We start from the raw sequence: 6,000 nt of genomic DNA on the forward strand, positions 1-6,000 counted from the left end.
AAACATGTTGGTATTACAGACTCAATCAGGGAGATGTTGAAAATGTCAGTGAAGGTTATCAATCAACCTACCAGGGTAGTTACAAACAGCACAGGAATCAAATCATCAACATGTATTGATCACATCTTTACTAATGCTGCAGAATTTTGTTTGAAAGCAGTATCCAAATCCATCAGATGTAGTGATCACAATATAGTAGCCATATCTAGGAAAAACAAAGTTCCAACGGCTGGGCCTAAGATAGTGTACAAGAGGTCATACAATAAGTTTTGTAGCGATTCCTATGTTGTTGATGTAAAGAATATTTGTTGGTCTGTGGTGTGTGATGAGGAGCAACCAGATGCTGCACTTGACACATTTATGAAATTGCTTATCAAATCAAATTGTATTTGTTACATGCGCCGCATACAACAGGTGTAGACCTTACCGTGAAGTGCTTACTTACAAGCCCTTAACCAACAATGCAGTTCAAGAAATAGAGTTAATAAAATATTTACTAAATAAACTAAAGTAAAAAAAAATCTAATCAATCAATAGATAACACAAGAAATGTGCATAACAATAACGAGGCTATATACAGGGGGTACCGGTATCGAATCAATGTGCGGGGGTACAGGTTAATCGAGGTAATTTGTAAAGTGACTATGCATAGATAATAAACAGCGAGTTTCAGCAGTGTAAAAACAAAGTTCAATGTAAATAGTCCGGATGGCCATTTGATTAGTTTAGTTGTTCAGCAGTCTTATGGCTTGGGGGTAGAAGCTGTTAAGGAGCCTTTTGGTCCTAGATTTGGCACTCCGGTACCGCTTGTCGTGCGGTAGCATGAGAGAACAGTCTATGACTTGGGTGACTGGAGTCTTTGACAATTTTTAGGCCCTTCCTCTGACACCGCCTAGTATATAGGTCCTGGATGTCAGGAAACTTGACCCCAGTGATGTACTGGGCCGTACGCACTACCCTCTGTAGTGCCTTCCGGTCGGATGCCGAGCAGTTGCCATACCAGGCGGTAATGCAACCGGTCAGGATGCTCTCGATGGTGCAGCTGTAGAACTTTTTGGGATGCCAAATCTTTTCAGTCTTCTGCGGGGGAAAAGGTGTTGTCATGCCCTCTTCACAACTGTCTTGGTGTGTTTGGACCATGAGTCTGTTGGTGATGTGGACACCAAAGAACTTGAAACTCTCGACCTGCTCCACTTCAGTCCCGTCAATGTTAATGGGGGCCTGTACGGCCCTCCTTTTCCTATAGTCCACAATCAGATAATTTGTCTTTCTCACATTGAGGGAGAGGTTGTTGTCCTGGCACCACATTGCCAGGTCTCTGACCTCCTCCCTATAAGCTGTCTCATCATTGTCAGTGATCAGGCCTACCACTGTTGTGTCATCAGCAAACTTAATGACGGTGTAGGAGTCGTGCTTGGCCACGCAGTCGTGGGTGAACAGGGAGTACAGGAGGGGACTAAGCACGCACCCCAAAGGGGCCCCAGTGTTGAGGATCAGTGTGGCAGGTGTGTTGTTGCCTACCCTTACCACCTGGGGTCGACCCATCAGGAAGTCCAGGATCCAGTTGCAGTGGGGGGTGTTTAGTCCCAGGGTCCTTAGCTTAGTGATGAGCTTTGTGGGCACTATGGTGTTGAACGCTGAGCTGTAGTCAATGAAAAGCATAGGTGTTCTTTTTGTCCAGGTGGGAAAGGGCAGTGTGGAGTGAATTTGAGATTGAGTCATCTGTGGATCTGTTGGGGTGGTATGCGAATTGCAGTGGGTCTAGAGTTTCTGGCATGATGGTGTTGATGTGATCCGTGATCAGCCTTTCAAAGCACTTCATGGATACCGACGTGAGTGCTACGGGGCTGTAATCCTTTAGGCAGGTTACCTTCGCTATCTTGGCACAGGGACTATGGTGGTCTGTTTGAAACATGTAGGTATTACAGACTCGGCCAGGGAAAGGTTGAAAATGTCAGTGAAGACACTTGCCAGTTGGTCAGCGCATGCTTTGAGTACACGTCCTGGTAATCCGTCTGGCCCCGCGGCTTTGTGAATGTTGACCTGTTTAAAGGTCTTGCTCACATTGGCTATGGAGAGCAGAATCACACAGTCGTCCAGGAACAGCTGGTGCTCTCATGCATGCTTCAGTGTTGCTTGCCTCAAAGCGAGCATAAAAAGGCATTTAGCTCGTCTGGTAGGCTCATGTCACTGGGCAGCTCACGGCTGGGTTTCCCTTTGTAGTCCATAATAGTTTTCAAGCCTTGGCACATCTGACGAGCGTCAGAGCCGGTGTAGTAGGATTCAGTCTTAGTCCTGTATTAACGCTTTGCCTGTTTTATTGTTTGTTTGAGGGCATAGCGGGATTTCTTATAAGCGTACATATTAGTGTCCCGCTCCTTGAAAACGGAAGCTCTAGCCTTTAGCTCGGTGCGGTTGTTGCCTGTGATCCATGGCTTCTGGTTGGGAAATGTACGTACGGTCACTGAGGGGATGACGTCGTTGATGCACTTATTGATGCAGCTTATGACTGTGGTGATATACTCCTCAATGCCATTGGATGAATCCCGGAACATATTAGAGTCTGTGCTAGCAAAACAGTCCTGTAGCGTAGCATTCACGTCATCTAACCACTTCTGTATTGAGTGAGTCACTGGTAGTCCCTGCTTTAGTTTTTGCTTGTAAGCAGGAATCAGGAGGATAGAATTATGATCAGATGTGCCAAATGGAGGGTGAGGGAGAACTTTGTACGCGACTCTGTGTGTGGAGTAAAGGTGGTCTAGAGTTTATTTTCCTCTGGTTACACATGTGACATGCTGGTAGAAGTTAGGTAAAATGGATTTAAGTTTGCCTGTATTAAAGTCTCCGGCCACTAGAATGCGCGATGTCTAATATTAAAGAAGTCTGGAAATATTGCTCGCCTGAGGTAGAATACCTCATGATAAGCTGGAGGGAAGAAAAAGTTATTCCAAAAGTTATTTAACCAGATACAATGCTATTTTACACTAAACAAATTGACAACAGACTTTCAGCACACCTATAGGGAAGGATATTCAGCAAGCACGACACTTACAGAAATGACTGATGATTGGCTGAGAGAAATTTATGATAAAAAGATTTTGTTAGACGTCAGTGCTGCTTTTGACATTATTGATCATTGTATCTTGCTGGAAAAATGTGTGTTATGCTTTACACCCCCTGCTATATTGTGGATAAAGGGTTCTGTCTAACAGAGCACAGAGGGTGTTCTTCAATAGAAGTCTCTCCAACCAAATCCAGGTAGAATCAGGAATTCCCCAGGGCAACTGACCTGGCCCCTTACTTTTTTCAATCTTTACTAATAGCATGCCACTGGCTTTGAGTAAAGCCAGTGTGTCTATGTATGCGGATGACTCAACACTATACACATCACCTACCACAGCAACATAAATGACTGCAACACTTAACAAAGAGCTGAAGTTAGTTTCAGAATTTCAAAAACATCAAAACATTGTATTCAGGATAAATCATTCACTAAACCCTAAATCTCAATTTTTTTAAAATATTGTAATGAATAATGTGGTAATTGAGCTAGTTGATAAGACTAAACTGCTTGGAGTAACTCTGGATTGTAAACTGTCATGGTCAAAACATATTGATACAACAGTAGCTAGGATGGGGAGAAGTCTGTCCATAATAAAGCACTGCTCTGCATTCTTAACAGTACTATAAACAAGGCCGGTCCTACAGGCCCTAGCTTTGTCGAACATGTTCAAAACCTGTTCAGTCGTGTGTTCAGGTGCCACAAAAAAGGACTTTTCAATTGGCTCAGAACAGGGCAGCACGGCTGGCCCTTGGATGTACACAGAGAGCCAACATTAATAATATGCATGTCAATCTCTCCTGGCTCAAAGTGGAGGAGAGATTGACTTCATCACTTCTTGTATTTATGAGAGGTATTGACATGTTGAATGCACCAAGCTGTTGCTGTTTGAACTACTGGCACACAGCTCAGACATCCATGCATACACCACAAGACATGCCACCAGAGGTTTCTTCACAGTCCCCAAATCCAGAACAGACTATGGGAGGCGCACAACACTATATAGAGCAATGACTACATGGAACTCTATTCCACATCAAGTAACTCATTCAAGCAGTAAAATTTGATTTAATAAACAGATAAAAATACACCTTATGGAACAGTGGAGACTGTGAAGCAACACAAACATAGGCACAGTCACATGCATACAAACACACGATTACATACGCACTATACACACACGTACACATGGATTTTGTGTTGTAGATATGTGGTAGTAGAGTAGGGGCCTGAGGGCACATGCTTAATATGTTTTTAAATCTGTTGTGAATGTATTGTAATATTTTTAAAAAATTGAGAACTGCCTTAATGTTGCCTTGGCAGCAGCTAATGGGGATCCATAATAAATACAAAAACAAATACTAACCATTTGCAAATAGCCATCTCTTGATTAAGACTCAATAATGTTCCCATCTACAGAATGTCCCAAATGGCACCCTATTCTCCTATATAGTGCACTACTTTTGAACAGAGTTGTATGGGTCCTGGTCGAAAGTTGTACACTTTAAAGGGAAGCGAGTGTCATTTGGGACAGACCCTGTACTTTCATGTCCTCAAATGTCAAACTGCAAACTTCTCTTACATTACCAAGCCATTGAGGCCTAGCAGAGGAAGTCCCATAAAAAAAACAAAAATCACACGTGAGCTGCTTTTTACGTTGTGATCTTATATACATTTTAATCAGATACTTAGAGCCAGAGTCAGATTTCCCCAGTCCCGCTCTGTGACTTCTCTATTTAAACTCTTGTTAGATGTAGGCTAACAGATAGTGTAAGCCAAAAGGAAAGGGCTAAAAATAGCCGTCGAGTCTGGAGCTGTGCGAAACAGCGTTCCGCCTGGGAATAGGGCATACACCGCGCTCTGTTTCCATGGTTACTCCTTTCTTTTCCATATCCAGGTTTGGCTTCAATTACTGTTCTTTTTGCTTTCCATGCCACTACAACATGTCAAAATGTAGCCTTTATCGTGGTTTTGTCCAATAATGGCTTAAAATTGGTATAAAAGTTCATGGCGCGTTGAGTGTCTAGTGAATCCAGTGGCTGTCTGGTATCTTAGTGGTATTTGTGTCAGTGTTATAGGCCTAACATACACACACACAAAAATAGACATTTGGTTCCCCATCAAATCATTAAAAAAATTGACACTGTCTAAAAATGGAGTCTCACGTTTTTGAACTGTGAAGCAACAGACGATGTAGGACCTATCAAACAGGCAAGCCCAGAGTCACACACATGCACACACATGCACACATGCACACAATGTCTGATGTTAGATAACCTCATCATCTCAACACCAACACACAAACACGCAAAGTGTTTTTCTGTTTATCTCAGGATTCGATTTAATCACAACAAACTTAGTTCTAACAACAAACATACTTCAAAGTATTTACCACCCCTTGACATTCTCCACATTTTGTTGTGTTACAAGGTGGGATTAAAATGGGTTGAATTGACATTGTCTGTAATGTCAAAGTGTAAGAAAAATTCGAACATTTGCACAAAAAAAATATATATAACATTTTTACTCCTGAACTTATTTAGGCATAACATAACAAAGGGGTTGAATACTTATTGACTCAAGACATTTCAGATTTAAATGTTTAATTAATTTGTCAACATTTCTAAAAACATAATTCCACTTTGACATTATGAGGTATTGTGCATAGGCCAGTGACACAAAATGTAAATGTAATCCATTTTAAAAGCAGGCTGTAACACAAGAACATTTGGAAAAAGTCACGGGGTGTAAATACTTTCTGAAGGTACTGTAGGTGGGTTGTTCCACGAAAAGAGTACCTTTTGCATCCCTTGATAGTAGAAATTATGCACCGATATTGAATTTTAGAAGCCTGTTTTATTAAATTAAGTGTCATTTAATATAGACCACATGGAGAATTAAATAAATCTGCTAAAGTGCCAAAATTCTGCATTTTGACA

This window comes from Salmo salar, chromosome ssa19 (genome assembly GCF_905237065.1).
Source record: "Salmo salar chromosome ssa19, Ssal_v3.1, whole genome shotgun sequence".
Classification (NCBI taxonomy): Eukaryota; Metazoa; Chordata; class Actinopteri; order Salmoniformes; family Salmonidae; genus Salmo; species Salmo salar.